The following is a 21,774-nucleotide window of genomic DNA, read 5'->3' on the forward strand; positions in this document are numbered from 1 at the left end:
GATAACAAAGACTTGACATTTTGCAAAGAGAATATTTTCACTGGAAGTTTCCCAAACCACATAAACCTAAATCTCCATCCTCGCTTTCAGCGTGTGATGAAGAGCTTCTGAGACAAGCCTGCATTTGGGATGCTTCTTTCTTTTGCTCTCTCTGAGCCTACTGCTTTCTAGTTGGCTTGGATGGAGCTACTGAAAGGAGCTCTAGGGCTCAGCCTGGACAAATGAGTCATATGGGACCAGCCAATTAACAAGACATTCTTCAACTAACTTGACTCAAATCAAGATGGACTACATAAAGACAAACCTGATGGAAAAATCTGGTCTCATTTTTGTGCAACACAAGGGTGTCCCACCAGGGCCTTCAAAGGCAAAGACTTATTCCTGAGTAAATACTTGACAAACCTGCGATTAATCAGCCCTGCTCAGGCATTTTATAGAGTTTGATCCGTGGATCTCCCAAGCATAAGAAAAAGCAGGGCCTGAAATGACAAAAGTCCTCCAGGTGGCAACTGTGGAAGAATCATTATCCTTGTATACTGCATTAATCCCACAAAAGAAGGTACTCACAAAACTAGTTTTAGGCATAGGAATCCAGTGCCCTGGGTTCCCTCTAGAGACACCAGACAAAAAGCTCCTCAGACAGATAATGCAGAGCGCCAACGTTTAGCTCCAACAGGACATTTCAGAACTAGAGCCTCTCATTCTCCACTGATTATGGAAGAAGCCAAGAAAGATAATCCTCCTTGCAAATGCCTCCAAAGGCTCCAGGCTTGGTTGAAAGGACAGTTGTATATTAAGACAAGAACACAGATTCAACTTCCCTGTGTTTCAATATAAAATTTTCTTTACCAAGACATTGACATACTTCATAAAAATGTTCAGAGCTCCTCAGAGAAAAAGCACTAAGTTAAAACTAAACCATCATTACTTCCATAGAAAATGAATACGAGGCTTTACAGTATATTTCTGTGCTTGCAAAAATGGGTAGGAAGACTAAAATAATTGGCCTGATTTTCAGTGTCTAACTTTAGATACCCAAATTTGAAAATTTAGGTCATGTGACAATCTATACTATTTAAATCTCATATCCTGGATTACTGCAACACAAAGCCACCTTTTATTATTCCTCTAGTTGTGATTTTAAAATGAAAACTGTTCAGGGTAAGAAGTAGATCTTCTCTGTATTAAAACGTTCTCAAAACTACATCATCATATTTATCAGCAGTAGGAACTACAGTGACTGTAAACTCAGTGCATTTTATTTTAAAGAATTAATCATTAAGAAAGGCCTCTGCATGCCTGGAAATGCAGAACTTTTGCCAAGTTTATCAATACACAGAGGCAAAATTGCTGTCAACCTGACCTGGACAATTGCAAAGGGTTCATTATTCATGCTCATTCAATTTCTGGCCGTTTTGCTGAGACAAGGATGTTACTTGGTGCCAATTGAGATGGTGGTTTGGAGATGGACACTTTCCCACTATAAACTGGACCACATCCACTAGCTTATTTCATGCACTGAACAGCTGTTGCAAGGAAAAAAAAAAAAAAAATCCTGATCCAAGCCAGTGTCCCAGAGGTAAAAGATCCTGTAAAAAGGAATGGTATTCACATGTAATGTTTATAAAATTATGTTTCAATTTAAATGTTGGTTTGGGAATAAAGAAATACAAAGTCTTCTTTAACCCTTTGCTTTCTAGCTTTGAAAATAGTCAAGCTAATACAACTTTGACCAAAAAACCCCAAACAAACCTCAAACTGCTTTCTCATGCAGTTAGCTATACAAAGTTTCAAACAAAGGAGAGACTTTTCTGAATGTGTAACTAAGACACAAGGGTAAGGAGGAAAACGGTGTTAAGGATATCCCTTATACGTAGCAGGTTTGAGTGGTACTCTTAAAATTGCATTTATGGTGAACCATAATATTTTAATAGGGTGTGCCATTGCTATGTGAACGTATTCCCAACTATTTTGTATTGATTACATAATAAAGATATGTGACAGATTCTTGCAAACATTTGCACTTGTTTCTTTCCACGATTATTCAGGTCAAGCATCTTTATTACTAAAGCTGTAGAATAAACCTTATTTGTTTTGGTTCATCTGTTTGCTCCCTAGGGAGAAACCGGCACACACAATTAGAAATTTTTAAAAACCTATTTTGCTTGCATTTTCTATGCATGCTTAGAGAACTTCCCAAGAATACAGCAGCCTGAAAATGGGAGAAATCACATTTCCTTTGAATTATTTATGTAGTTCTACTCCTCGAACATAAACATTTTCTTCCTTTAGCCATTCTTATTTATATAATAGACCACCTGTTATATTACAGCAGCATAACAATACTTTCCACAAGTCCAGTATTGTCAGAGACACAGGAGTACAACAATCCACAGCTTGCCTATTTACCTTGATTTCAGAAAGCTAAGTACACATGATGGAAGCGGAAAACACTTTAAGTGAGTATTGTCATGCTTGAAAATGCCTACCCGTTGTGTACAGCCTTCTCACCACTCTGTTTTTTATATGCTTAGCTGGTCACTCATGAACAACTGCCATGGTAACACCTGCTGTAAAATTATAGCTAAGGTTTTGTCCTTTTTTGTGGACTTTTAGGGTTAAAGAACACTTGAGTAGCTGAGCTGCAGGAGGACTTTCTTTGCAAACATCTTAGGAAACTAGGACTTGCTGAAAGTAACTGGGACTTTCCACAAGCCATCAAGTGCCTTCTGAAAATGGGATTGGTCTCCTACATGGTTTCTGAGCTCCAGGAAGCACAACCTTTATCTTACTGCGGTCACATATGGCTGTTACTTTCTGCACTACTTTGCAAGGGAAAGTTATGCAAGAATGCTTTAATTGCCCATGCAGCATATTGCATGTTTATATTAACGATGCCTTTACATCTGCAGTACAAAAATAGGAGGTGCACAGAGGTTTAGAAATGCTATAGGATTTCATATCACAGTATCAACCTAACAACATTGTGACTTCTGAACAGACCAGTCACCAGCTCCTCAAAAAACCACTCTGTGTTTCCTTCTTGGTGGCATCCAGAACTCATCTGAAAGGCTGCTGCCCCATCTGAAGTCAAAGACCCATATGTGACATACTTTTGAAATAGAGGGGAAAAAGAAAAACACCAAATGCAAAACACAAAAGACATTCCCTCCCCCAGCATCTGCCAGTTTGTTTATCTGCCTGTGCTTAAGCTCCTTGGCAGAAACTATCTGCAAAATATGTGGCATATAACTAACGCTATCACAAACCAAACCAAACCAAAATCCAAGTCCATTGAGAGGTCACAGGACCAAGAGACAGGGAACTTGGCATCTCCTCGCCTCTGCCAGTGCCATCCAATGAGTCTGGAAGCACCTCCTGTAATTCAGGTGTGCTTCCATTTCATTTTTCACCTTCCAACCATTATTTTTTCCTGTTGCTTAGACTGTATGCTTGTTAAGACAGGGACTTGTGGGTCTTTGTAGTATGCTTAGATAGGGTGAAGAGAAAAAGGAGCCCATAGGCATCATGTGGCTATCAACATTCAAAAAAATTAACAGTCAGTTCAGTGCCTCCCAGTATTCCAGTCCACCTTCTCTAAGTAAGGATAAGTATCAGAAAATTAAGAGAAAAAGAAAACTTCTACTCTTGGTTGCTCTAAAGCAACCAATGAAGCCAAACCCAAGCATATAAAGACACTTCTGTAAATCATCCCTTCTTAGATTCTCAAAGTGACAGATATTACTAAGCTAGGAGAGAGAGAAGAGAAGTTAGCACACCCCAGGAGCAATAGATGCACAGGAACTGTTGACATTTAGATGCTATTGGCAGGATTATCTTTAGGGCTTATATATAGTCAGTTCAAAAGGAATGCATCTTCCATAAATACAAACATTCTTTTGCAACGCTATAGTCTAACATCCACTGCTGTCTATTAGTCATTCCCCACCTATTATAATGACACAGTGCAGTTAAGTAAACACCACTGCTGCATGAGAGGTTCGGTTTTAATACACCCAAATGAATTAAACTAGACGTAAGCAGGTTATGAAATAATGAGAGAGTTGCCAAGAATCAAAGAAGAGATTGAATTTAACCATTATTAAAATGACAAAACTTGGGATCACCAACTGTAAACAATTTTCATCACCTAATTAAACAGCCCATTAGTGTTTTCAAAAGAGATGGCTGGCGGTGGCCACTCAGAAAAACTGTTGACTTTGCAATGGTTTGTTCCCCGAGTTAATGGAGTTGATTTCAAACAAGCACTTCCCCTATGCAATTCATTACAATCGCATCAAATCCTCTGTGTAATGCTGTTCGCTCTGGAATCAAAACACGAGCCCATATTGCCCAGCACATGGGGCAGAAGCCTGCTGCTGTGCAGCACTAACCACCCTGGGCATGCACAGAGCAGAGGGAGAAGCTGAAAGCAAGGCACTGCTTGTAACCTGAACAACCTTGCTGGATTAGGATTACTTAGTGTGCAGAGTAATTAAAAAATATATAAATAAACAAAACAAAACGGGCTGGGGATAGGGGCAGGAACTGAGCAAGGGAAGAAACAAGGAGCCACCACGATACAGCTAATTTTGTTTTCATTCTTACATTGAGTTAAACCATACACCTGGAAATGACCAAGCAGAACCTAAAGCATGTGTTATAAAGATGTACTGCCAATGAAAAATGAAAATGCCTAGAGAAAGTTAAATTCCGCACAGATTTTGATGTATGCCGAGTCCCCACCAACAGGGCATTTTGCAGTTGTGAAGAACTCTCCTGTCCAAAGTTTCTCAGAGGTCTCTAACCACACGCTGGCATCAACTTCTACTGAAGGGCTTGACCAAGACTTCCCGAGTATGTGTGCATCCCCAGCCACCGGCTGAAGTGATTTGCCAAATGCTTCGGTGTGATCTGCGGCAGCAAACTCAAACACTGTGATTCCCTGCTGCACTGCCACCCAAGCCAGGAAAGCTAAGCACAGCAAAACCCACCTGCAGCTTGAACAAGATATTGTAAAGGTTCCCCAGCTATCCATAGAAAACAAAAAATTAAAGAGGGTGAAGATTTGTTGAACTGTTCTACATTATTGCAAGTCATTGTTTAGAACAGGCTCCTTTCTGTCTTTATCTCTCTTAAATAGAACTGTATCTGAAAATATATTTGTTTATGCAAATTGGACATCCTTCTCCTATTTGAATTAGCACCATAAGTACATTCTGTATCAGTGCAGACATACTCGATGTATTTAATGTCAACACTGCTAGCAATGATGGAGATTGGAAATATTGCTCTGCTTGTTGGCCATGGAATAAATTTGCCAAACAGAATCAGTGTAGCTCTAGAGTTTAAATTAATGCAAGCAACACTGTTATCAGTAGTCTTTAGCCTGCCACTCTTAGCTTCTAACAGAAACATTTAGGAATAGGAAGCATTACATCTGGCTACAGCTGCATATTACATGGTCCATTGAGACTTAGATGCTGATGGCTGAACTGAATAACAAACAGCTGGGTATAAATGCAAAGATCAGGGAATCATAAGAAAATGCTTGTATAGTATCTTTGAAGCCTCAAACACAATGATACTGTATTAGCGCTATTAGCATCACAGAATAAAATATCCTGAGGATCAGTGTTCAACTCCTCAGCGTGGAGAAGCAGCGACTTTAAGGCAGATAGTGGCAGACTCTTTTCTGACTACTGTAATATTTATATTCAAACAGTGTATTTTATTAAAAAGTTGGTTGTGAAACTAACATCAATCCTGTCTGCGGTGCCAGGTAAAAGTCAGCCTGCCTCAGGAGTTATGGGATGTACTTTCTCTCCATCTTTGGGAACGTCTCGATAATCTAAAATTAACAAACCTGGTATTTTCAGTGCCATTGGAAATTTAAGACACAAAGATCTGAAATGAGACAAGCTTGATTCAATACAGGAACAAGCCAATTTACTGAAAACTATGTTTCACTCCCCCATAGGTCTAAAGGTTGCCAAGAAGGAAAACCAAATACCAGAGTACTGGTGTGGTCACAACGACAGGTCTTCTCAACAGTCCTTCAGGTGTTAACAGAAACACAAACTGCTGTGCAATCCTGGCAATTCAGCAGCTTCCATTGAATAAGGAATTTACTTTTAAGAAAAAGAACAAATGAGTGTTATTCTATTAAATTTACTATACAGATTGCACGTTGCCTGGAATGACACTAGACACGACTATCTGGCCTACAAAGCAACAGTACAGAAAGCATCAAGAGACCTCTCTAAGGCAACTGAAGAACAAAGACAAAAAAACCTGAGTGTGGCAGAAGGGAAGACCTAAAAATCGTCACTAATTGGCATAAGGGAAGAAAAAAATAGCTTGTAGTTCCGTTTATAAAAAGACTGTTCAGTGAGTGAATGTGAGTAGACTGGACCTGTAAAACCTAGAAACCCATTTTCCTGCCTGGTTTGAACTCCTCATACCTATCTAACTGGACATCCTACAGTTCAAAGGACACTTTGTTAACTCTTGTCCATCTATACCAGAATTAGGAGGGAGGGGGATGCCTGGGGAAAGGGATAAGTATGCAAGCTGAATGAATATAGGCATATAATAAGAAAAATGAAGAGCAGATCTCCTTGTAACCTACTCAATAGAGCCTGTCTCTCCCTGTACTGAAGGTCTTCAAACCTATTGAACGTTCCCATCTCAGGAAGACAGGCACTTACATTTCTGAAGTAGCTTAAAGGCCAAAGAGATCTCCCCAAAGACATCCTGAAGGCCTGAGGAGACATAGTTCTGATTCAGCAGACAAGACTGAACAGGCCTGAGACTGCTTTTTGGATTCCAATGGAGAAACAAATATTCAGGAGGATGGTGGAAACGACTTGTTGAGAAAATGTAATGCTGGGTTGTGTTGCAAGTAGAGAAATAAAATACATTTCTAACCTGCCAGAGTTAACAGATGAGGAAGAAAGAAAGAAAAAATGATTCGTGGCTATTATAGTTCTTGAGCCTCAGGAGCTGGCAGAAAGGTGGAAGGTGACATGGCACAGAAGAACACCACACATGAGAAACAGGGAGAAACACAGAACCTTGCATCTCAACAGAAAGTCATCATAAAAATAAAAATCAAAGGTGGGTTATTTCCACTAGTTGGCATACCACCACCTTCTTACCTTCCTGGGTCTTGATACTATTACATAAGAAGGAACTCCCATCACAATGTTAAGACCAAAGTGGGTTTAACTTCAGCAAAGAAAGTTGCTTCAATTTCTCTACTGGAAACACAGCCTCTGCCAATGTTGAAGATAGCTCTGAGAATTCAGGAGCATTAAAGAGGCTAATGTACTTGAGCTTTGTTCTAATTACTTTTCTTAATAAGTTTTGCTGGACCACTAAGAATAGATGCTGTCCTGGGAACTCCAGCACTCAATCACCATGGTGTTCCTGTGCATAACTTGCAGCAATCAGGCAGCAGAACTTGGAGGCAGAATTACCAACTTGGGCAGCAACTGCATAAAGCACGTGGATCTAATTGCCCTTATTGTCACCTGGCTGCAATATGAAGTTGCCTAGAGCCCCTTCCACAGAAAGCTAAATGGTCATAAACAGATATGTAATAAGACTCATTATTTCATCCAAATTATTTTTAAAATTGCTTTTGAAAATAACTGTGAACCTATGAAGAGCATCCAAATTATCACTTTCTTTACACTAATAAAAAAACAACCAGACTGAAAGGAAAGCAGTGGACACACACTAATTTTAGTCCAGACTATTTGTGCTTCTAGCAATAAATTCACTGACCTCCATGCATGCACTTATTAATTGCTCATGGATTTACAGGCATTCAGGACCATCCCTTATTTATTTATTAATATTGTGATCATTCAACACCTCTACCCACACTCCTCAATGCATTAAGTCACAGAATCAGTAACTGCATGTGCCTTTCGTATCACATGCATTTATCTCCCAGGGATCATCCCTATAGAGTCAAATTCCACTTTCAGAGAGGATTCAAATGCTTCACTTATTGGAGGGAAAAAAAACCACTCAAAACTAAAGCTCATGAGAGGAAAAAGAATGCACGGATGTTACGAACAGGAGATTGATATACTATGATTGTATGAATTTCTACTCTAAAGAGCATAGTACAAAAGTTCAGGATTAGCTGCCTCCACCTGGAAGTTTTTGTCTAAGTTTCCAGTGCTTGTTCTACACAATTAGGAAGTCAAGGATACCCATCTCCCTTCTACTTCTGGTTCTTCAGCTACTCCAATGGAAGTTGGTAAGATTTTGATGTAGGGAAGAGGTAAAAAAGACAGCTGTTCCACAGCGTGGTGTGGTAGGAAGTTTCAACACCCATGTTACGACCTGTCTAATAAATCTTTGATGTTACCACCAATTGTGAATAAAATCTCAAATCCATGAAAATAATATTATACATAAGCAAAGTAATTACTCTGACTTTATTTAAACTCATCTCAATTACAAATTTTAATTCAACTAGTTTCAATGGCAAACTATTGGAAATAACAGCACTAGCTTGATCATCAAAAGGCCATAATTTTGAGTGAAAAGTACTCTAACACAAGCTAACGGTGCTGGTTTCCTGCATCTGAAAGCTACGGTACTGGGCCTTATAGTTTGATTTTTATAAGCCTTATAATGAGGGTGGAGAGGATATACATTCCATTCTTCAGCTGCATTTTTGTTCCACAAAGACTGCAATTTACAGTCTCTTGAAAATGTAATTATAGATAATGTTTGCATCAGTGGCAAGAACACAATGAGCACATGGGGCATGAAAACTCCACTCAAATCACATCCTCTTAGGTTACGAAGCTTGTCTTCTGCCAAGAGTGGAGGCATTTCAACAAGCTATGTTCAGTATGAAAAGTATTGTGGTTTATACTAACCCATACATACATTCTGCTTTTACTTTGCCCATTATTCTACACCTTGCATAGGGAACCTACATAAACCTTAACAAAGATTAATTGGAGTTACTTTGAAGATCTGATGTATACAAAAAATTTAAAATACAATAACTAAGAAGATAGAGGTACATCAGTACACCTTGTTCAAATGACCATGCCTTTTGCCCTTGCAAAAGTAAATCAAGATCAACCCAAAAAGACAGCAAGTAAAAAGGTATCAACATTGCAAGAGGTAAAGTCACTTTGAGACAAACTAACCAGGTTCAGGTTAGAAGTGACTGAAGACTTCTTCAAAGCTAACATGATCAGGAATTTCAGAAAGATAAATCAAGCATTTGATTTGGTCAGAAGATCCACCCAGAATAAGTTATTTTAGGGTAAAATAAAATGTATGTATCTGATAAGAAATATGTATCAGAGGAGTTCTGCTTCATATAAGTTAATAATTTCCTAAGTAAAAGTGATTTGTGCTTCTATATTCAGTGTAACTGCTTGTCCGCCTCAGTAGTAAACCAGAATCAGCCTGAGGCATAAGTGATCTTCATGCTGCTTTCAACATATCCATCCCTTAAAGTGCATTGGGCTCCCTGACTAAGAAAATTAACCTGCTTTCTAAAGAAAACAGAGTTTTAAACACAGAAAGAAGAAGATGCGTATTTGCACATTAGCACAAAGAACCTACACAGTATCCCAAAACCTCCCAGGTGACTAGGTGTGAGGGGCAAGCAGACCCAGAGCTTGATGCCACAAAGTATTCCCCAACCAGCACAAAGGGTGAGAACCGAGGGTGGTCAGCAAGCAGAGAACCTTGTCTCACTACAGCCCACAATTTAACTGCAAGTCTTTTGATGCCATTACATTTACCGCCATAATAGATCAAGACAACTATTTTTAAAAGGAAAAAAGAAGAAAGAAAGAAAGAAAGAAAGAAAGAAAGAAAAAGGATAAATTAATGCCTTAAAACCATGAAAACAAATCAGGATAACCCCAAAATATATTATTATCAACCATAACTTTCTCTCCATTTCATAAAGCGTTGTGATTCTTAGCACTAGGAGCCAACACTTGCACTAATTGGGAGTCATAGCATGCAGCTACCAAAATACTTGTATTCCAGCAACCGCGGGGAGAAGCACACAGTTGTGTTTCATAAGCAAAGAGGAGAATCAGACTTAAGCTCTTGTCACACTGAATATGTCCAATCAACATAAATTCTTTGTCTTTATTTGTTCGCGGTGCGTTTGGATCACAGATAAGAGTGCTTTGAAATCAAAGGGACTCTGCCCATTGGCTCAACAAGCCTTGGATTCAGTCCTTCATTTATGCATAAAAACCAGTCTTTCTGGAATCTGAATCTCTGAGCCAATTCTAAACCGCTCATGTTAGTTGAGTTTTACCACCAGTTTCACTGTATGTAAAGTCAAGAGCTTAAACAAAGGTCCATAATCTACTGAAGCCTGTGTATGTCTTCCTGCTACATCATCTAACCTGCAGCTGCATATACTTACTGTATAGGGGAATACCATTCCCCTTAATGATAAAACTTTCACCTAAACACCTCAACATTGAAGCAACTGCTCACACACAAAGTCCATCAAAGGTATAATCTGGGAGAACTGCTTAAAATTTGATTAAATTTAAGTGCTACTGAGTTTAACCAGGTCTTCTTTCAATGCTCAATATTCCTGGCTGAAACTCCCAACTTATCACGTGGAATTAACAGATGCCCTTGAGAAAGGCACATTACGTAGATCCACAGTGATTTGCATTGGGTAAGTAGGGCAACTTGTGGTTGTGGAAAAACAAACAAACAAACAAACAAAAACCAACCATGATAGTATCGCATTTGGTTCACAAATGTTGTATGAGACTGTTTGAAAAACAAAGCTGAGAGAACCTAATAAAACATCCACTACAAAAATGCAAGAAAACCTACTATATTTTGTCAAGCAACATTTTTATTAGACAACAGATCCCCAGAAGACCTAGAAAATCACAGGCAGGGCTGATAATTCCAATATGCTGGGTCAGTGAGCACAGACCAAAAAGGATGATCATACTTCCAGGGACTTCCAAGACATGAGCCACTAGCTGGACAGTAAGAATATAAAATCATTAAGCAGTTCAGATATAAATTCTAGGTGGTTCGCCAAGTTCAATAGGTTTCTCTTACCTATTTTATCGAAGGAGGAGGAAAATCAAGTACATGTTTTGCAGATATTTATAGGAACTTCTTCCACCAGTGAAGCTGGGTAGGAATCCCAGAGGTGTTTGTTTGAATATTGAATGGATCGTGATAAGGGATAGCAGAGCAGGGTAGTTCTTACCTTGCGAGGTAGGAAAGGGGGGAAGGCTTCTTGCAGGCATGTAATGTGGAGCAGAACATGCTGAAGGCTCCCAGCATTTTAAACAGATATTAGCAGGGCAAATTGCATATGTCAAGGACAGAGAAAAATATGACATGAAGTGGTAGGAGACTGGAAAAAGAGTTTTAGCTATGTTGATGGATTTTTAAAGTGCTAGATGCTAAGCTTCTTCACTGATAAAAAATTGAAAGTTCTTCCAGCTAGATCTATAAGAGTTTTCATTATTTACAGCATATTATAGGATTGGATAAAAGGGCTTTGTTTGCTGGTTCTTGGCAATGTGATTATTTGCTGTTAAATATTTACAGATTTTTTTTTTTGCCCAAAGAGTTTTGGGGAAAGAGAGGGAAGTTGATTTATTTCCTTCTAAGTTTCCATGAAGCCTTCCAGGTTCACATTCAGAAATTATCAGCAGCAATTTTGCATTTTCTGGGATTTGAGGCTTTGCTGAGCTTAAAAACAACATCTTTGTTCCTGTTAACACAAATGATGCTCCACTTTTAAAATATAACATTAATTTTAAGTGATTACTTTCTCTGCTAAGTAATCCTAAATTTGCATCTTTTATGAAAGTCTGCCTAAGTCCATACGTTTCTCCCCCCATTTTCTTCTGCACTTCTCCCTTCCACAGTATTCATCTTACCCAGGCACCTGGCATCTCTCAGCTCCAAGTTTGCTCCATATCTGTGGCTTCAAACCAAACAGGAAAATCAGAGACCCGACTGGCTGAAGTCAGCAGCAGTTCTCTCCATTTCCTTTCCCACCTGAGTAGAAATGGAGAGCCTAATGAAGCTCAGAGACCTTCAAATCCTCTGAAGGCCAGCCAAGTAAAGAAGTCTAAGTATCCCATGATGGGGAGGTGAGGACAGAGGGAGCAAAGAGGTACAGAAACAGCCAAAAAGTCTCTAGCTTCTGCAGAGCTTCCAGGTAGCAATACTGGCATCTTAGCAAGCTGAAAATTGTTCCTTTCTGAATCCCAGCATGTATCTCTTGCTGCGAGTAGCCTGCTGTTCCTCAACAAAGACACACAGGCAACAACGATGCTGCTGCTGCCGGACCTTTTCCCAAATCCGATATACTGTACATGCAGGGGGAAGAAGAAGTGACCTAAAGGAGCCTGGAATACTTTGAAAACACAGGAATCAGCCAGTGCTGTCGAAGACTGCTTGGGCCAAACTAAGCCTTGTAAGCAATATTTCTGGCTGGAAAACAGATCTCGCTCCTCTGCGAATTACTGCATGTTTGTTCCAAAGGAACGGTTTGCATAGGACATTGAAGAGTTGCTTCTGTCTCACTTTACAGGGATAGCTAGGAACCCTGCGTCAACATCTACAGGGCCATGTTCTAATGGCTATTGCAGAAAAAAAGCTCAAAAATACACAGAATCTGCCCCTAATCCATTATGCTCTACAATACATAATAAAGCATACAAAGCTTCATTCCATTCCAGTGAAACACCCCAGGAACAGCACAGACAGGAGCATGGTAAGAAGATATTAAAACTCTGAGGTTTTCCTATTCTACGCAGCCTTGTCTTGAAGATAAATAAACGTGGTCTAGCAAGTGAGATAGTAGGCTACACTTAAGCAATAATGAAACCAGTCAAACACAATTGTTTTAAAAATCTGTCATACAGTGTTGGACTTTCTTTGACTATATCTGAGCAGTGTTACAAAGCTGCTGCATTTACGCTTTTCTCCACAGACAGCAAACCAACTTAAAAGGAAAAGTTGTACTCTGTCTTCTGCGGCCAAAAAAGAGAGATGTATGTCGGTGAAAGCTGAGAGCCCTCAGGCATTGAGATGAATCCTCCTCTCTGGCAGAGGGGAAAAGGTTCACCAAGAGTAAAAGAAACCCCCTGCCCCAACCCGAGATGTGTGAACATCTCTCAAAAGAATACCCGCCCAATTAAAATCGACTTGTCTTCCACTCCATCATCAAGATAGCAACTCACTCTGCTAGCAAGGTAGAACAGTATCTGAAAAGTTAGCTGCCTCACGTTTCCATGTTGAAGTTCACTCTGAAGCGAGTGATGGGAAAAAGACTGCAAAACCCATTTATACGATTGCAATACATGGTTCAGAGCTGGACAGCCTGGCATGGGACGCGAAGCCCAGCATTATGCATTCCTCATTCAAGCCAAGCTCCTGTAAACCCATTGGAAGTTTGGCTTGAACACAGACAGCAGGCTATAGTTGGTAATAAAATATCAGATAATAGTGCTTTATGTGTCCAGAGATGTTCTCTTTTTCTAAGAATTGCTTCACTTGTCATCTGTTTTTCCACGTCCTGCAAAATTAAATGCTAATTTTATTTCTTCCTCTTCCCCCTGGTGCCCTCCCACTCAATACTGATCTCCAGAAGGAGCTGGCAGAGAAACCTGCTGGAGAAAGCCAGTGCTCACCTTGCAATCCTAAAAATTCAGTGCTTCAAGGAAGAAGTTGCATTACATGGGTCAGTTTAGGACAAGGGGAATGACTTTTGCGATTTTTTCCCTGCAGAGATCATCCTGACCTGTGGCTATCCCTTAATTAGGCATTTATGGTTTTGCAGTAAAATCTCTGAAGCAGCCCCCAATCAGGATATTTTCAAGAATAAATTTTAAAGACTAAATTAATATCTAAAGTAATACTTACTGTAATTTCCTGAACACTTTTCTCTCTCTCTCTTTTTTTTTTTTTTTTTTTTGGACAGCAGGGGGTAAAAGTAGTTTGGATAGGGGGTTAAAGTATGAAAAAAAGGTTTCTAAGCAATAAGATATTGGAAAAAGCAATTAAACTGAATTTTAAGAAAATGAAAGTTCATTCACTGACTAATGAAATGATCAACTTTTCTATATGTTTATACAGAAACATTGCAGATAAAACAATAGATTATTTTTTTTCCCCAACAGACAAGACAACGGGATGAAGTTTACTAAAATGCACGGTGAAATCAAGCAAAACCGCAGCCTTTCTTGTGATTTCTAAATCTAAACTTGTGATTTCTACAGTATTTTGTATGAAAACAGGTACAGAACAGGGTTTTCTTTAAGTGATAGCCACTGGGCATGAAGTGTGTTTGACAACATTTCAGACTCCTAATGCTTGTTCTACAATCCATCTGTAGTAAAATATTAAAAAAAAAAAAGTGTTTTTTGATAAAGGGCATAGCCAGACGTCTCTCTCACTAGCAATGAACTGAAGATGAAGGCTGACAGATCCAAGCAATTGAATGAGTCAGGGGAAAAAAAAAAAAATTAAAGAGAAGAAGGGAATAGATCACTTGATTTTGTAGATCTTCAAATATAGTTATCCTCTGCCAGAAGTTAATAACTTTCAATTACCTGTGTCTGTTTCAGGCAAATGAAGTGCACTTATATCACACCCAGCCAGGCACCGTCAGTGCCACCAGACTAAGTGCCACTGAGGTCTGGAGTCAGTGACACAACAAGTGGTGGGTCAAGCAAGCTGTGGATTTTTTTTTTTTTTTTTTTTCATCTCTGAGCAATTTAGTGGTCCAAAACTGTTGAGAATCAAGAAATGGGAAGAGCGTGTGTATATTAAACAAGAAGACAGCATCATGCCTTTGGATTAAGAGGATGAAGGATCTTCATTATTTTTCAGGGTTATGAAATACAAGATAGCTCTTGTCAGCTGTGACTTGCAATCAGACTGGAACTGCTTCAAAGGATATAGGATGTAGGAACAGAGTACAAGAAAAAGCACAGTATAATCTGGGACAGAAAGGGTTGTAGTTGGTTCAAAAGGAGCTACCTGTCCTCCCATCGTGGAGGCATCCAGCTACACTCACCAGCTAAATGGTGTGTGTGTGTGTCTGTGTACCTAGACATCTCTCTTACCCATACAGCAACTTTACTGTTGTCTAGGGGCCAGTACTGAAAAAGTTGTAAATTAGCATTGCAATGAATTACCACCACTGCTGGGAGACAGTCAATGTTAGGCCTTTCTGTCAGGACTATATTTTCTTTATGATGCTAACCTGCACGGCAAAAGGAAAAAAAAAAGTTTAAAAAAAAATAAAATCAGTAGATCACTAATTCCATTTTTGTGAAAGATCAATGGCTGCATCTCTGAAATAACCGTGGTCGTAAACTTTAAAACCCCAGAGTAAGATCCACAGAACAATTTAAGAAATTAACAGGGATGCGAAAATCATAAAACAAAATACTCAGGTTGCTGCTGTTGTTTTCTTGGCAAACCTGAAGTGGCTCAACTTACGTAGGCTGATGGGGAAAGAAAGGACATGAATTCCCTGCATACTCCTTTGCAGAGGATGAGTGCATCCCTGGTGGCAGCAGGGAGTGGGGTGAGCTGGGCACAGCTGGACACCATTGCCTCCTTCCGAGTAACCTGGGCACAGCTGGACACATTTATCTTCTTCCAGAGTAACCTGGGCACAGCTGGATGTGATCATGTCCCTTCCAGCCTAACTGAAGGCAGCAGGGCTGGTGCATTTACAGGCACAGCGTAGGTCTCTCTCCCGGTCCTAAGCCATAACCCTTCCCTCAGATGTGACAATATGCTGCCCCTGATAGCAAGCAATGGGTAAATGCACAAAATAACGCTCAGGAGGCCGATGCGGAGTCTTTCCCGCTGCTCTTGTGCCAATGTTTCTTTTGGAGCACTGCTTTTGAACTTGGCTTTAAGTATTGCCACCATTTGATAGGTAACGGCAGCCAGGAAAGGGAGAAGCTGTCCCAGGGCAGAGACCAGACTCAAGATACTTGGTCTTCTTCATAGCTCTTCTCTTCAATATAAACTATTTTTTATATTTGTGTAAATCCAAAGGAAAACAAAATAAATCACCAAACAGGCAGTATTGGTACAGTAGGCAACTCTTTTGTGAATTGGCTCATTTAGGCATTCAGTAATTAAGATTTAACACAAAACAGAAGCTGCTTTCAGATGTCATTTTGATGGCCAGATGATCTCCTCTTTATTAATATTATAATTTTAAACTATTGTCAGCTGATTTTTCAAGGATCAAGCTGTGAGCAAAGAGAATACACTGCTGAAGTGTGTCCTATTTACGTAACATAGTCTCAGTGAAAATGAGAGATTGATTATAAATCTGTGATACAGAGGATGGATAAACTGCACAACTAAATCTCAAGGTGCTTTATCTGGACGATAGGAGAGAATTTATAGCTTCAGCATCTGCCATTCACCTTTTCTATTTAACACCATATGGAAGAACACAACAGCGTTTAAGGCAACATATTTCTGAAAACCTTTACGAGAAAGCCAGCAGCTTACTGCAAATGAAAAATGAAATCCTGGAGGGAACACAAGCGCTTCTCTTCCTTTCCATAGGCATGCAGAACGCGGGGGAAAGCAATTAAAGTATGATGATTCTAAAGGGGAATAATTATTTCACAATTACTTGAGAACATTACATTTATTGCTCTAATTAGTTTTTATTTTCCAAATAGGCATTCTTGTTCCTGCATTTTTCTTGCACCTATGAAGGTTTTTCCTGTTTTGCCACTTCTTCGCTACGGAAAGCTCAGCCTTGCTCTCTACATGTATTCTCTATTTTGTGACTTTAGCCTCTGGTTAACCTTGCCCTGCCACCAGTTTGTTTTAATCAAAGGAAACCATGTCAGGAGATGCAACATACTTCGCAATTATATGAACACACAAGAAATAATCCGCTATAGGAAACACAGTTTGTAGAAATTAAGAAAAAAAAAAAAAAATCACCTCTCCACTTCAGAAGGAAAGAGGGTTTTATATGCATAAACTATAAAACAATGATTTTTCTCTAGAGGGTTGTCTTGCCGAAGTGTTTTCCTTGCATTCCAGGAGCTTTTAAAAACTAGAAGATTTTGTACACCTTTCCCCTATATCAGTTGGGTCAAATATTTTTATATTAATATATGAATTAATTATGAAATTTGAATAGTCTAAATGCTCATAAGATATCAAACATCCTAAAATGGCAATGAAATATTTAGAGTTATCTAAGTTTTTAAAGCAATCATAACTGATGATTAATTTGGATGATGAATACATGTGGGGGAGGCTTAAAAACTTGTGAGATCATATCATAGGAAGCAGAAGATATATATAAATATGAATGTGCTGAGAGTTATTCTAGGTTAAATACTGAATGGGGTTCTAGACAGCTACTAGAAAAGATGATGGGGAAAAGGACACCATGAAACCATAATTACTTAATGCACATCCGGAGGTTTATTTTCCTTTCTGAAGCTCTTTGTCAACAGTCAAGAATTTTCTTCTTTTGCTTTGCTTTCCTTCAGTGGTGGCCCAAGGAATCTGTCATGCAAGTAACTTAGGTAAAAAGTCATAATACTTAAAATAAAGCTAGTACTGAATCAAAGTTAGAATAAAATGCCAGTATAAGGATGAGGCTATGGACTTAAAAAACAGCTGATGCCCAGCTATCCATTTTCAGTTAGCAATTCATGGTTTGATATCCTACTTATTAAAAAAACCCATATAGTTGAAAAATTATTTTTGACAGTATGGTGAGTTTTCCCTGCGGTGAAGTTTATAAAAAAAAAAGTTAATTTTATTATCTCCAGTTTATGCTGGAAAAAGTCCTATTTTGCAGGTTTAGTGCAGAAAGGGAAGTTTTGGTTTTTTAAAGTGCAAGAATGCCCTGTGACTGATGACATCCCTTGTTTAGTAAGCAATAAATACAAACAAACAAAAAGTATTGAAAATTGATCTTCACTGCCTTTTTAATCAGCATATTGCACATATATCTGATTTTGACTCATCTTGGATTAAAAGAGGCAGGAATTCAAAGGCCAAGTACTTTTAAGCATAATTGCCATGCAAACCATGCAGTTGCATGTGCACTGGTTTAAGCATCGCACATTTTATTGGCATTATACCCAGCTATCAAAAATAAAAGTCAAATTTGAGTTTGTCTCAGTAGTAACAAACACTATGACTCATCTACATTAAAGGTAATCCCAGGCAGTGGAATGTGTAATATGGAATGGAAATATCTTTGGTGGTATTGCAGAAATCAACGTGGGGGGTTACAACGATGAGTATTTAATCCTCAAAGCAACCACTTTACAACCATCCAGTTGGCATGTACATGTAAGTCAGTGAAATTACGAAGCAAATTACATTGAAGTCACATTTTATAACCGTGCTTAGTAACCATTAACCCTCTCCTACCCTGTCCAAATATACACACATACACATTTCCACCTATGTCTTGTCTTCAAAATTGCTTCTTCCACACACTTAACACACACAGGCTATGCATAACGTCAGTCAATCAATTTCTGATCCTTTAACTAGAGCACTACGAAGTGGTCTCTGCAAGCATTTACAATGGCTAGAGCATCCAGCTTGCCACCTGCCCTCAAGAGCAAAAGTTCATGCATCTTTATGCTTCAAATCCTAGAGTATCTATTTTCCAATGCCATTTCATTGATTATTTTTTATTAGCAAAATTGCCATTCAGTTACTAACCAGGTACACTGATGTCATGCATACAGTTTAGCTACACTAAGTAGTCATGCTCAAAGTATCTGATGTTCTGTTTTACTTATATTTAGCTAGACAATAACAGCAGCAAAATTTGGAAGGAAGCAACAATTAACAGTCTCACAGGGGTAAGAGTGTTTTAACTTTGACAATTATCAAGCTGGCAGTTAACTTTCAGAATAGGTATGCACTGAAAGTTATTCCTTGAAAATTCTCCTTCTTTGTTGCTTATTGAAAGAATGGATGATTCTGAAAATAATTCCCTTCACAGAGAATTTTTAAATGTGTAAAGAACGGGAAGTGTAAGTGATAACTGTATGGTGCCAATTTACTAAAACATCTGATACGCCACCAGCATAAAAAAAAAAAACACAAACAAAAGAAACCCAACTTAGTTCTGCAAATTTTCACTGTGAAAGAGTTTTACATATATCTTGCTAATTGCCTCACTATAAAATAGGAAACTCCTTTCTGCTAAAGACCGAACTAAGCTATACTCAATGGCTAGACCAGATGGCGAGGTTAAAAGTTTTGTGCAGCATCGTAACTTGGAGCATGCTCTGCGATGCACTGTGCCACCCCGCTGAACGCTGCTGGCGTCTCGCTGCACGGCTGGGGTGGGCCAGCTAAAGGGGAAGGCACATACGCGCCCGTGACCCCTTATGCGTAATCAAACTGCGTTCTCGTCAGCACTGATTAGTCCAGAGAGTTGGGGACTTGCAAATAAAGGTATGTCAGCACTTGGCTAGAAGGACAAAATAAAGATGTTTTTAAAAGTGAATTACAGAGTTTTAGAAAGGTAGTGCAGCAAAGCTTCCACAGACAGCATTTAGTTTCAAGATATTTTTTTTTCAGGAATAGAAGCTCCCTTAGTTGACAGCAATTTAGCCTTGATATTAATTTGTATGCATGACACATGATCCCTTGAAATCATACATCTTCACAATTACTTAGATCAGCAGCAAAGCAAAGCTTGGTTAATACAAGGAAGCACATCACAACACGACCACTGATGATGCAGGAGGTAAAGTTTTTTTTTCTTCGAGAGATTACAAAACCCCCCCCCCCCCCCCCAAAAATATGAGGAACGAGCATCAAATCCTACAAGGATGTGGGTATTTAACAATTCCATTATTAAACCTCTGTATTTAGAGATCCACTTAGAAGTTGACATCTCTCTAGAGTAATTTTTGTTTCTTTGGACACACATTCAGATCTGCGTCTGATGAACACTGACTGTGTTTCAACCTGTGTTAAAATATATTATGGATGCTTCCCAGAGAAGAGGACTATAAAGATAGCAATGCAGAAGGAAGAGTTTGACATGGTACTCCTCCCTCGAGGGGCAAGTCGGAGATAAAGTTATATAAGCCTAAGTGACAACAGGGCATCATCAGCCGCAGTTAATAGTGCCTTTGAGCTTGGAGATGTTTGTTAGCAATATCTTTTCTGACTGCCTGGAAGGACAGCAGGTAGAAAGTCTAATCAAAGCTGAGACGATGAAAACAAGGGAAAGCTCGGCCGTGGCAAGTCCCTCCAGTGCGCTGCAAAGCCAGCAATACCAATGTTCAGCTGAACTTTGTACCCTAACAGCCAAACCTACAAAATTTTTATGCAAAAGGGGAGAAGTACAGCACGTTTTCCGAAACTGACTGGTGCTGCTAAAAACGGGAATCTTACAACAGGAAAAACAAAACACAGCAGAGAACTTGTTTCTATTTAAGATCAAGAAACAGAGACAACGGGCAGCATTTACGCAAAAACCACTTTGCTGTCCTTCAAGGACTGTAAAAATAGTATAAGTCATCCGCGCCGAGTAGCTTCTCCCCCAGCCTCTCTCCCCTCTCCCACACACTTATTACATCTCCGCTGCCTGAAGGACTGGCCACCACTGAGTATCTCCGCACAGAACATTGCCGGTGCAAGGGAAAGCGCTCCACCTTAGGAGAAAGTTCGGATGCCAGTAAAGAAGGTAATAAAAGTCTGAATAGTCTTAGATGGGGGCACAGTATGCAACCTGATTTGTGCAAATCACAGGTGACAGTCTCTGCTGCACACACGGGTTTATTTACACTTGTAACTTAAGCGCTGCCTCAACCAGAATAGCTCCAGTACAGAGTCAATGCCAAAGCCTCTCGCTTCATTCTAATGTAACTCAAACCACATTTATCATCATCCTGACGAAAGACGAAAAAGGAACAAAATAAAAGACATTTCGGATACTATGAAAGCGCAGCCCAGTCCTCAGCCTTCGTATCTCTCGGCAAGTGACTATTTCCTCGTTTCTAGCTTGTATTTGTTCATATAAGGCTTAGGTTTACCTGAAAATCCCTGTCAATGGGCAATGCCCAAGGGGATGGTAATAGAAACTTTCAGATTGAGATTAATGGAGCAGAGCCGGGCTAGGGGAATACTTCTCTTTCTGAAATTCCAGCATTCAGAACCTTCCGACACACCTCATCCCCAGTTCAACCGCATGTAAACCAACCATCCTCACCCTAATTAACACTCTCCGTGCCAGGCAGCTGTCGGGGACAGGATAAATAAAATAAAAAATAAAAAAAAAAAAGGAAGAAAAATCCTCGCTTTCTGCCCGCTCTTACTCCCAGCGGATGCTTAGCATTTCAGTCGAATTTGAGAAGCCGAGGAAGCTTTTGCGAGGGGATTTTTTTTTTTTTTTTTTTTTCCCCGTCCCTTCTGCCGGGGAAGGGCTGAGCTCGCCCCGGTGGGTCCGGGCAGGGGGGACAAGTGTCCGTGGAGGAATTCCCGCCGGTCACGGCGGAGAAGCGCACGCAGTTCTGCGCGACCGCTCTGCCTTTCTCCACGTTGCATCAGCAGCATATCAAAACCCCGCACTTACCCCGCCGCCCCTCGCCCGCCGTTACCGACCTGCCGGAATACTAAAACACCCGGCTGCCGCCTTCTTGGGGAGGGGAGGGGGGACAGGCAACACGGGAGACCACCAAGTGACTTGGGAAGGGGGTGGGAAAGGGGGGGAAAAAAAAA

The 21,774-nt window shown here is 39.7% G+C and overlaps 1 protein-coding gene across 1 annotated transcript in view; it reads right to left on the reverse strand.

Moving 5' to 3' along the window:
* Positions 1-21,774, reverse strand: part of CELF2 (CUGBP, Elav-like family member 2) — a 245,846-nt gene that overhangs the window by 223,713 nt on the left and 359 nt on the right. The window lies entirely within an intron of this gene.

The sequence above is a fragment of the Haliaeetus leucocephalus genome, unplaced genomic scaffold (assembly GCF_000737465.1).
Source record: "Haliaeetus leucocephalus isolate CR32 unplaced genomic scaffold, Haliaeetus_leucocephalus-4.0 Scaffold751, whole genome shotgun sequence".
Classification (NCBI taxonomy): Eukaryota; Metazoa; Chordata; class Aves; order Accipitriformes; family Accipitridae; genus Haliaeetus; species Haliaeetus leucocephalus.